General features: G+C 38.8%; 1 pseudogene; it reads left to right on the top strand.

Annotated features, from left to right (window-relative positions):
* Positions 1-858: 858 nt before the first annotated feature.
* Positions 859-4,336, top strand: LOC113051587 (cytochrome P450 2K1-like; annotated as a pseudogene).
* Positions 4,337-12,859: the final 8,523 nt, after the last annotated feature.

Here is a 12,859-nt window from a genome sequence, read left to right as displayed (position 1 = left end):
GATAAACAGGTAGAACTAAAGCAGTGTGCACATTTAGAACACATTAGACCTCTTCATGAAGGAGCAAGTTGTTCTATTTAAACTGATTCAACACAGCACAAGTTGAATGCACATGGCTCATGGCACATACAAGACTTGGCATATAGCACACATACAGTGAATCACTTTTATTCTGCTTCTGTGTTCTTATTCTTTTTCTCATGTTCTGTGGCAGATTCTGTTCAAAACAGGTTCAGTTTGGTTTCTGCTCAGTTTCTGTATAATGACCACCGATCACAAACCACATCCCTCCAGCCTTTAATCTCCAGTTTTAATAATGTTTAAATGTGTGAAAATGTTCTTCCTTTACAATATGTGTGTCTGATATATTTATTACAAAGTTGTAAATGTAAATAAAGTGATAAAGGCTCATAATAGCAATTTAAAGTCAAATATGGATTGGTGTTATTCATCATGAAACAAGGTGGCAGCATGCAAGAGGTTGAGCTGGTTCGTAGTTTGAAATTTGATAACTCACAATATCTCTGTGGGTTACAATTCAGACCAGCACATTTTGCTGGCAAATAAACAGATTATCACAGTATTTAGTCAATTTATAAACCAAAAATCATGTTTTAAGTTAAATATAATGAATCAAGTGTAATAATTTAGGTCTGTGATTGTGGTCAACCTGACATATTGGATTTATTGCTTAATTAATGAACCTGCCTTGGTTAAACGGGTTGTAGATGATGAATGATGCACGAAAGGGAGTCACATAAATGCTGATGTTATCACACCACCCCCCCCCCCCTTTTTTATTTTTGTTGCTTTTTGTGATCACACAAGGTCCCTCCCTTATACAGCTGCTATAAATGTATGAGTGCAGGAGCTCAGAAGCTCAGAGAGAAAATGTCTGTTGTCGAATCACTGCAGCAGTTTTCCAGCACAGGTACATTACTGGGAGCTTTACTGTTGCTTCTGGGTTTGTATTTGCTTTCCTCTGGATCCAAATCTCAGAAAGAAGGGAAAGAGTAACCGGGACCCAAACCACTGCCACTGTTGGGGAACCTCTTGAACCTTGACCTCACATGACCCTTTGACAGCTTTTGTGAGGTGAGAACTTTACTTAAACACATTCAACCAGTAATAGTAGCCTAACATTTTGAGATTTGTTTGTAAATGTATTTTGCTGCGTCCTCTTAGCTCTCCAAAACCTACGGGAACATATTTCAAGTGTTTTTGGGTCCCCAAAAAACAGTGGTCCTTGTTGGATACAAAACTATCAAAGAAGCTCTAGTGAATCATGCAGAAGAGTTTGGAGACAGATATATTTCACCTAGTTTCAGGATGCTGAATGAGCATGGTAGGATGCTTCCTTTCTTCATTTTTGCCTCAGATGAACGTGCAAACTGTAAATGCTAAACATTTCACAAGACAAACATGTTGCACAAACTTTCAGATCTTCGTGGCTTCTACAGGCTAATGGAATGTACTCAAATGTGTACGACTAATACATTTTCATTATAGTTGCCATGATATGAGCTCATTATAAGAAAGAATAGTGTTGCTAATTGTGTTGATCAGGGATCATCTTTTCCAATGGAGAGAACTAGAAAGAAATGCGACGCTTCGCTCTCAGCAACCTTCGGGACTTTGGGATGGGCAAGAGAGGAAGTGAAGAGAAAATTATAGAGGAAATTCAATATCTGAAAGGAGAGTTTGATAAGTTTGAAGGTACAAGCTGAGACACGCACATGCAATTATGTTCTTAGTTCATAAGATCCATTGAGAGAAGTTTTGTTGTTTCCTCTTCACAGGGAAACCCTTTGACACGACACAGCCTGTGAACTACGCTGTGTCAAACATCATCTCGTCTATCGTGTACGGCAGCAGATTTGAATACACTGACCCTCGATTCACTGAAACGGTCAACAGAGCAAATGAAAATGTTCGGATTAGTGGATCAATTTCTATCTTGGTAAGTATAATGAATATGTTAACCAGAAACTACATTTTGTCCACAGATACTACAAAATCAATGATTTAATATACGGCACCCATTTTGTAGAATGAACTTCTGAAAGTGCATCTCTAGATAACATTCTCTTTTATGTCTCCGATTGTCCATTTCTAGCTTTACAACATATTTCCATGGTTGGGTCCAAAAAGGATGTTTGTTAAAAATTTTATCCAAAATAGAGAACAGGTGATGAAGTTGACCAAAGCACTTCTGGAGACTCTGAATCCACAAGACAGCAGAGGATTTGTCGACTAATTTCTCATCCGCAAACAAAACGACGTGGTGCGTTTTCAATGATCCCCTTATTACTGTAATAATCAGAATATTCAGGTGGCAGGTGAAAATTAGCAGTTTGCTCAAGATCTGAATAGGTTTTTTATTTTATCTTATTATATCTTAGTTTATTCGAACTTTTTTTTTTTTTCTTGCATTTTACAGAAATCGGGCAAGAAGGACTCATACTTTCATGAGGAGAATCTTATGGAAGGTCCTTTCTCACCTAGAAAGGACCTCTACTGCCCTGAAAGACAGCGGAGACCAGGACAACTAGAGCCCCAGATACAGATCCCCTGTAAAGACCCTGTCTCAGAGGACCACCAGGACAAGACCACAGGAAACAGATGATTCTTCTGCACAATCTGACTTTGCTGCAGCCTGGAATTGAACTACTGGTTCCGTCTGGTCAGAGGAGAACTGGCCCCCCAACTGAGCCTGGTTTCTCCCAAGGTTTTTTTTTCTCCATTCTGTCACCGATGGAGTTTCGGTTCCTTGCCGCTGTCGCCTCTGGCTTGCTTAGTTGGGGTCACTTCATCTACAGCGATATCATTGACTTGATTGCAAATTAAAACAGACACTATTTCAACTGAACAGAGATGACATAACTGAATTCAATGATGAACTGCCTTTAACTATCATTTTGCATTATTGAGACACTGTTTTCCAAATGAATGTTGTTCAGTGCTTTGGCGCAATGTATTTTGTTTAAAGCACTATATAAATAAAGGTGATTGATTGATTGATTATGGTGTCTGTGACAAATCTGTTTGTTGCTGGAACTGACACCACAGGAACGACTCTGCGCTGGGGTTTGATGCTTATGGCCAAATACCCTCATATACAGGGTAAAAAGACAATATAAGGAATATTTCCTCAATGCTGAATTTATTTTTCCCCATTTTATTTATTGTAGTCCAAAGGAACAAATGTTTGTTGCATTTGTGTGCAGATCGAGTTCAGGAGGAGATTGACAGAGTGATCGGTGGACGTCAGCCAGTGGTGGAAGACAGAAAGAAATTGCCATATACAGATGCTGTGATTCATGAAACCCAGAGACTGGAAAACATAGTACCCCTGAATCTCCCTCATATGACAAGCTGTGATGTTACCTTCAATGGATACTTCATCAAGAAGGTCAGTCAGAAGAATAAATAAATATATCTGAAGCCAAGAGAAGATACCATGTGCATGTTGAATATTTGGTCTTTTCTCTCTTTTTTTTAGGGCACCACTGTAGTTCCTCTGCTGACGTCTGTTTTGAAGGATCCAAGCGAATGGGAAAAACCAAACAGCTTTTACCCAGAACACTTCCTTGATGAGAAGGGCCAGTTTGTGAAGAGAGATGCTTTCATGCCCTTTTCTGCAGGTACAGTGAAACTTCAGAATTAGATTTTGTGTCTATCATACTCTATCAGCTGTCCAAATACATTATCCAAATGTCCAAAATCTGCAGACTTGTTTTGAAAAATTTTTGCAGGTCAAATACAGTCATTTCAACATGATTGGGAGTTTTGCACGAGGGCGAAAAAAATCTCAATGCAGTTGTCCATGCTTTAATCTTAGCCTATGCTAAATATGTTGAAAATGGCTTTGTTAATACTTTTTGTCACATTCTATTATTATGTTAGACTGCTGAGGGCCATGCAGCTCTCATTAGCTGTGTTCCAAACTCTAATGTGCTGCCTAAATAGACAGCATTTCAAGCCCAACAGACCATGCAACTGACTCACTCTCTCACACAGGCCGCAGGATGTGTCTTGGGGAGAGTTTGGCCAGGATGGAGCTCTTCCTGTTCTTCACTTCCCTCCTTCAGAGCTACCGCTTCACAACTGCACCTGGAGTGTCTGGAGATGAGCTGGATCTCAAAGGAGTAGTCGGAATAACGTTGAATCCGTCTCCACACAAGCTGTGTGCGATCAGACGCTCCTGATACTTCACACTCAAAACAAATGATGACTTATTTTAAGTAAGAACTGTCATGATTTAGCTTGATCTGAGTAAATGCACAAAATGTTTATTTGGCAAATAACTTCAAAAACCCTCATGAGAAATGTGGAAAAGCACTTTTTTTTTTTTTTTTTTTTTTTTTTTTTGCTGTTTTGGCATAACTTGTCTGCATGTGTTGTATTTGTTCATTTTTGTACTTGTTGTGCTGTAAGAATTTTGTGGTAAAAAAAAGGTTATTTAACAAAAGTTTCTCAATCAATTTTTTAAACCTGTTAACACACAAAAATATCTTAACCACTTAAGATAAGACTACGTTATGTTATATTAATGTGTATAAGAATAATATTGCTAATAAGATAAACTTAAAAACTTTTGAATGACCTGCTCAGCTTTGCTTCGATCGGATTGTTGAAAAACCTGCCTGACAAGATTTTAAAGAGCATAATTCTGTTTTTCACATAAAGAAAATATATAATAGTTCACCCAGAAATGGCAATTCTATCTTCATTTACTCGCCCTTGTATCTTTCCAAACTCATACGACTCCTTTGTTCCATGGATCTTGTGATATCCAAAACAAGTGGCAAGAAAGTGGCAAGATGAAAAGCACTATTATCTGTTTCAAACTTTCACATAAGATCTTTAGTTTATAATAACATAAAAAATTAAAACCCAGGTTTTGATTTTCAAAGATTTATTATACAATAAATAAATACAATAAATCCATTGAATCAATATGACAGTTATTTTTCATATTGAAACTGATGAAAATACACACCATAGTAAGTTGATCCTGTATTTAGCTCTAGTTGCTCAAAACAGTATTACTAAATAACTGCTTATACTAGGAATTTAAGTCAATGAAGATGTTTAAATTATTTTTTACAAAACATTAAAATAATAAAAACAACAGAGTTGTTATCTGAACTCTGGTACAGTGATGCAGTGGGAAATACATATGCAAGATGTTCCATTATTTGTCTACAACTAAAAGCTAAGGATATTCAGTGAAAATAGTTTGCAGTGTTTTACGAATAACTGATACATCATATCATCATATGTCATATGCATAAAACAAAAATATATTTCTTGGCAAGTCACGTTGGCTGACATTGTTCAGGCATTGATCAATAAAATGTCTTCATTCGCACCAAAGCCCAGCTCCCGGCTCTGCTCTCTCACATTTGCATACAAAAGTGCACAATTGAGTTTTGCAACAGGACTACCAAAGAATGAGTAGCACAAGTCAAAGTGCTAGGATTTGAACTTGTACTGCCAGATCTGAGAGGTTGTAAGTGCTGACTTGATGTTCTGCAGCAAAACTGAAGTATTGTGTATGTCATTTTCTTTGTGTGAATGTCATTCCAATTCAAATCATGTGTGTTTTGATCATTGTCTGTGTGTGCAAATTGAAAGATTCAGCTTTTCACATCAGAGCTGTGAGTGTAAATTTCAACTTACAAGTATGAATGCTAATATGACAAGTTCTCACATTCAGATAAACAAGCTCCCGAGTTAAGTTACTGATTTACCTCCATACACTTTGCTTAAAGGCAATGTGTGCCTTGTTTTCTGTGCATTTGCATTCTGCTATTGCATTCTAATGTTCTTTGACCATTCAAAAGAGGGTTTTGCAGTGATGATCCTTTCAGTTGACAGTTCTTAAAATGACCTTTTTTTTTTGTTTTTGGATAAAGAATGCTTTTTCACTAAAGACCCTTTTGTTGATGTTAAAAGTTCTTGAAATCACAGATGCCAATAAAAGAACCATAATTTTTATGAGTGATACGCAAGCAGTTCATGAATCTAATATCGTGGCTCTGTGGTGCATTTGTAAATCAATGCCAGTGCATTATATGGTGTTTAAAATAAGAAGCAATCATTTGGATGCAATCAGATTTAAAAATATGAGAAAATGACCAAAAAAGTTGTATACAGTTCAGTCACATGCTCAAGTGCTGTTAAAATAGATTTGGCTCTGGCCTGAAACTCTATTTTCTTATGTCAGATGAACAGATGCATTTTTATGCTGCTGTGTCTCTACCTGTAGATCTAAAACATGTGTCCATTTCTTGGTCCATGGATGAAGACATTGAGATTGCTGATGGAAAATGTGTAAAGCATCAGAAGAGAAATTGTAAGAGGAAGTGAAGAGGGCTCTCAGGATGATGGAAAATATCCTCCAGGACCCAAACCGCTGCCACTGCTGGGAAACCTGCACATGTTTAACCTCAAGAAAACCTACATGAGCCTTTGGGAGGTGAGCTATTGAACAAAACATCTAATGATTAGAGACATTACAGTGTAAAGACAGAAATAAATAAAGCAGCCATATAGTGCCATACATGGCTTTTAGACTTCCATGATCATTTGTCTTACAGCTGTCAAAACAATATGGATCGGTTTTCACAGTGCACTTTGGCCCCAAAAAAGTGGTAATATTGACAGGATACAAGGCTGTCAAACAGGCACTAATAAACATTTCAGAGGAGTTTGGACGCATATATTACGGATGAGCAGAAGTAGGCTACAGACAGTGGGACCAAATGCTGTTTAAGACCTTTTAATGAAAATTCACACTCACACTAACAATAGCAGACCAGGGCTTAATATACACAAACCAGGACCAAACAGGAAATGGAATACAGCTAAACCAGGTAGACACTAATATATATAATACAGCTTAACCAGGAGACACAACAAGGAGCGCCCTTCAAAGTCTCACAGTGGTGCAGGCAACCAGGCATGACAACAGAGATGTTACACACATATTTCGTGATTTCAATGATAATGACAGCACACCACGCACAAACATATTTTCAACACAAACAGAGTCTCAACTGTGAACGCAGGAAATCTTGGAAAATCTCGCGAGACTTCAGAATAAGCATTGTGGACGATATGCAGGAAGAAATTGCAATGATAGTGTTTGGAATGATTTTCACAGAAAATTCACAGAAAAAAAAGAAAGAAAAAGGTTAGCATGAAGTCGTGTAAATGGCAGGGACATGGTCTGTACAAGTTACAGAGTGAGCTATGGTCACAAGATCACACTGATATATATATATATATATATATATATATATATATATAATTGTTGTTCTCAGGTCTCTCTAGGAAAGGAGATCTTATTCTCTTTGAAATTGCCTTTTTAAATACACTTTAAATAATTGTTATCAGATCTTACATCACTCTTTAAGAACATGATCATTCACTTTCTGATTGGATATTGTTTAGTTAATTTTTATAATCAGCCCGATTTTCTTTTGGTGTGTACCCATCATAACTCAATCTGACCTAATGACATCATCACATGGCACAACTGAATGGTTCCCTCCTGTATTGGTAGCCAATGAGCTCGTTGCTCCGCATTCAAATATAGGTCTACACTGCAGAGTTTTTTTTGTAATCTTAACAGTAAAAAACTGTAAAAATGCTACAGTAAAAACCTGTTAATTGGTTATCACTAAGTTTCCATACTATATACGGTGAATAACTGTAATTACATTTAATGTAGTTTTACAGTAAAATAATGTTAAAATTACAGTTTTTGTAAGTGAAAAAGAATAAGTCGTTGAAATTAGAGTGAAAAATTGTAAATTGACACTCCCAGAATTCCTTGCATGACACTTCATATTTATTTTTGTTATTATTATTTTTAGTTTTTTCCTATCAGTTGTTGGGGTTGTGGATGTGTTTGTGTGTGTGTTTGCTCACTGCGTCTGCCTGTTTGATTTGAGTTCCCCCCTGCCCTCCTTGTTTCTCCGTTGTTAACCTTAATTGCTCACCACCTGTTCTCAATGTTCTTCTAATTCTTTCCCTTTATAATTCCCTGTGTTGTCAGACTGTTGTTATTCGTACCAATAGCGCCGATCTCCCAGCTGGTCTGTGTACTCACCTTGTCGTGTCTTGTCCTCAGGCTCCAGTGTCTTCAGCTGTTTTCTCTGCCTCCTGTTCTCACAAACCCAGAGCTCCTAGAAGCTTCCAGTTGTCATTCCTCCGGTCTCAGCTGTCATACGAACTATCCTGTGGAACGTTACTCATCTGCTTTGACTCATCTGCTACGACTTCTCACCCCCTTACTACGAGCTAAACTGTGGAACGTTACTCCTCTGCTTTAATAAAGCACAGTGTAAACCCGCAGCTGAATCCAGCCTGTTTCTCCTGTCAAGTTGCGTGGGTTTTATATTTCATCTAAAGTTGTTAAATTAATGTTTATTGCATTATTTCAGTATTTTGTGTTACCATAATGGTGTTTAGTGTTTGTGTGAATGAAACTGTGCACCTTTTGCAGGCAGCCGTGGGGACCAGAAACAGTACGTGGTCTCCTCACTGGAACTCCCGTGGTTGTGCCGCCCAGTTGTAGTGTCGCTGCTGGGCCTGTTGAGCTTTGGCGAGGTGTTCCTCGATGATGGGCATGACTCGGTCGATCTGCTCTTGCATCTCCCGCTCGTGTTCCATGGTGGTCCGGTGTACTGCAGGTTGTTGTTCCCAGGCCTCTCGGGTGACGTCAAGTAGTCCGCGGGGCTGTTGACCGAAGAGGAGTTTGAACTGTGTGATGCCAGTGGAGGGTTGAGGGACCTCTCAGATACTGAAGAGCACGTAGGGTAACATCTTGTCCCAGTCCCGTTTATCTTCGGCAGCCACTCGGTGCAACATCTGCTTTAAAGTTTGGTTGAACCGCTCGACGAGCCAGTTGGTATGGGGGTGGTACACCATGGTGCGTAGCTGTTGGACCTTTAGGAGCTTGCATAGGTCCGCCATCATCCGGGACATGAACAGGAGTGCCCTGGTTAGTCAGTATCTGGGAGGGCATTCTGACCCGGCTACACAGAAGGAACAGCTCCTGGGTGATGGCTTCCATGCGGGTCTTATGGCGACACAGTAAATCAGGCCATTTCTCACCACAAAGTGAGGAGTTTGGTGGGGTGCTGGCTGGAGCTCTCTCCCTCTCACTTGGGCACAATAGTGTTTTAAGCGGTTGTCCTCATGTTGCTTCTTGGCAAAACCCCCGGCCCCAGTCACCTGCTGGTAAAGATCAAAGTAGAGATTAGAACTTCGAGGGTGCGACTCACCGTCCTTTGGGCTGTCCAAGGCCAGCAACATGGGACACCGACGGGACTTCCTCATGGTCTTCTGGTTTGGGCGGTTTCTGGCGGGGATAGCAGGCTGGGTGACAGAGGCGAGCAGGAGGTCGAACCCCGGCAAGTCCCTACCGAGGAGGGCTGGTAATGGCAGATCCTTGTTTACTGGCCAGCCACCGCCGCACTGGAAATGTCACCGTGCACACTTTTTATTAACCGTATCAGAAGGTGTTAGTACCATAAGGTTCAGAAGCTAAAGATAAATATTTGAATCTTAATTATCTCTAAATTCTACATACTCTATTGGTCCCTTAAAGGTAAATTAGCGTATTTTAGCATATTTTGTTTTATGAGAGCATATGGTTTAAAAAAAACACATAATATTCCACTTTATAATAATGCTATTATTAATCTTGAGCTTTTGTGTTCTTAAACCTGTTAGCATTTGTACGTAAAAATTAAAACATGTTCCTGTCAACCCTTGACACAGTTAGTAATTAAAGCAAATCATCCTCAGACAAGTGAAGGTTCACCACTTCTTTCAGTATTGCAGCAACAAAAATGTATTGAAGTCACTTATAAATATGTGAACCTCGCTGCATGGGATCACATGTGTCTTACACACGTGTCTTAAATGCAGCACAATCTTTTCTCTTCATTTACCTTTTATCTTTATTTATTTAGTTATTTATAAGTAGATGAGCCAGAGGTTAATCACATTAACTATCAAGTCAAGTCACCTTTATTTATATAGCGCTTTAAGCAAAATATATTGCGTCAAAGCAACTGAACAATATTCATTAGGAAAACAGTGTGTCAATGTAAAATGACAGTTAAAGGCAGTTCATCATTGAATTCAGTGATGTCATCTCTGTTCAGTTTAAATAGTGTCTGTGCATTTATTTGCAATCAAGTCAATGATATCGCTGTAGATGAAGTGACCCCAACGAAGCAACCCAGAGGCGACAGCGGCAAGGAACCGAAACCCCATCGGTGACAGAATGGAGAAACCAGGCTCAGTTGGGGGGCCAGTTCTCCTCTGACCAGTTGAAACCAGCAGTTCAATTCCAGGCTGGCAGCAAAGTCAGATTGTGCAGAATAATCATCTGTTTCCTGTGGTCTTGTCCTGGTGGTCCTCTGAGACAAGGTATTTACAGGGGATCTGTATCTGGGGCTCTAGTTGTATGGGTCTCCACTGTCTTTCAGGGATGTAGAGGTACTATGTGCCGTTCCACTATCTGGTCTGGATACGTACTGGATCCGAGTGACTGCAGTGACCCTCTGATCTGAATGCAGGCTGGATCTGGTGGCTACTGTGACCTCGGAATAAGAGAGAAACAGACTAATATTAGATGTCATTCTTCTAATGATGTAGCAAGTACATCGGGTGTTATGCGAAGTGTTCCCGGTTCCGGCTTACCTAATTAATTCAGCCTAAGAATCCTTCAACGAATTTGGATATTAAAAGCATATTAGCATGTTATGTGTAAGCCAGGTTAAAGAGATGGGTCTTTAATCTAGATTTAAACTGCAAGAGTGTGTCTGCCTCCCGAACAATGTTAGGTAGGTTATTCCAGAGTTTACGCGCCAAATAGGAAAAGGATCTGCTGCCCACAGTTGATATTGATATTCTAGGTATTATCAAATTACCAGAGTTTTGAGAACGTATCAGACGTGGAGGATTATAATGTAACAGGAGCTCATTCAAATACTGAGGTGGTAAACCATTCAGGGCTTTTTAAGTAATAAGCAATATTTTTAAATCTATATGATGTTTGATAGGGAGCCAGTGCAGTGTTGAAAGGACCGGGCTAATATGGTCATACTTCCTGATTCTAGTAAGAACTCTTGCTGCTGCAATTTGGACTAACTGTAGTTTGTTTACTAAGCCTGCAGAACAACCAGCCAATATAGAATTACAATAATCTAACCTTGAGGTCATAAATGCATGGATTAACATTTCTGCATTTGACACTGAGAGCATAGGCCGTAATTTAGATATATTTTTGAGATGGAAAAATGCAGTTTTACAAATGCTAGAAACATGACTTTCTATGGAAAGATTGCTATCAAATAGCACATCTAGGTTCCTAATAGGGCAGCCATCAAGTCTTAGACAGTGTTCTAGGTTATTACATGCAGAGTTTTTAGGTCCTATTATTAACACCTCTGTTTTTTTCAGAATTTAGTAGTAAGAAATTACTAGCATCCAGTTTTTTTATATCGACTATGCATTCCATTAGTTTTTCAAATTGTTGTGTATCACCGGACTATGAAGAAATATAGATCTTAGTATCATCAGCATAACACTGTAAGCTAACACCTTGTTTCCTGATGATATCTACCAAGGTTACATATAAAGCGTGAAGAGTAGCGGCCCTAGGACTGAGCCTTGAGGTACTCCATACTGCACTTGTGATCGATATGATACCTCTTCATTCACTGCTAAGAACTCATGGTGGTTATATAAGTACGATTTAAACCATGCTAATGCACTACCATTAATGCCAACAAAGTGTTCAAGTCTATGCAAAATAATGTTGTGGTCAATTGTGTCAAACACAGCACTAAGATCCAACAGAACTAATAGAGACTATACATCCACGATCAGATGATAAGAGCAGGTCATTTGTAACTCTAAGGAGAGCAGTCTCAGTACTATGATACGGTCTAAGTCCTGACTGGAAATCCTCACAGATACCATTTTTTTCTAAGAAGGAATATAATTGTGAGGATACTACCTTTTCTAATATCTTGGACAGAAAAGGGAGATTCGAGATTGGTCTATAATTAACTAGTTCTTTGGGATCAAGTTGTGTGTGTGTGTTTTTTTTTTTTTATGAGAGGCTTAATAACAGCCAGTTTGAAGGTTTTGGGGAAATATCCCAATGACAATGAGGAATTGATTATTCCTGAAAGATGGAGCAGTTCCCTCTTTGTCTGGAAGAAGGCGTTGTTTATGGACCACAATCGGTAAGTGTATTTTATTATTTAAGTTGTTGCATTTAACAGTTTCTGTATCTTATTACACAAAGGGCAATACTGTTTAGCTTTGTTAAATAGATGTTAGGGCTGTACAAAAAAATCAAATGCGATTTTCATGCGCATCTCTTCAGTAAAAACGCTCCTGTGATTATAAGTACATCTCCAGCACGTGTGTTCTAGCCCAATCGTATTTACAGGAGGGCCGCATGCTCTAAGCTGGTATCGAATCACTACACAGGGACCGCTGGCACAATCACAACTTGTTACCTATTTCTGAAGGAGGAACTCTATAGAACAAGAAGTCATCAGCCCATTTTTATGACAGTGAAAACAGCAGTATACAGATAGGTGAATTGTGTGAAAAATACTGTGTTTTTTTACACGTGAAACATGAACACATATTATATTGTGCACTGTAAACACAATCAAAGCTTCAAAAAATCACGAAAAATGGGACCTTTAAAATTGTGTACATTTTGGCACTGTTGTATGAAAGAAACTTGTTCCCTATCTCCCATATCAATATATGGAATGCAAAAACTTTGAAGCTCAATTTCTTGAAACGG

Source organism: Carassius auratus, chromosome 3 (assembly GCF_003368295.1).
Source record: "Carassius auratus strain Wakin chromosome 3, ASM336829v1, whole genome shotgun sequence".
In the NCBI taxonomy this organism is placed as follows: Eukaryota; Metazoa; Chordata; class Actinopteri; order Cypriniformes; family Cyprinidae; genus Carassius; species Carassius auratus.
This window is presented reverse-complemented; position numbering and strand designations above follow the sequence as displayed.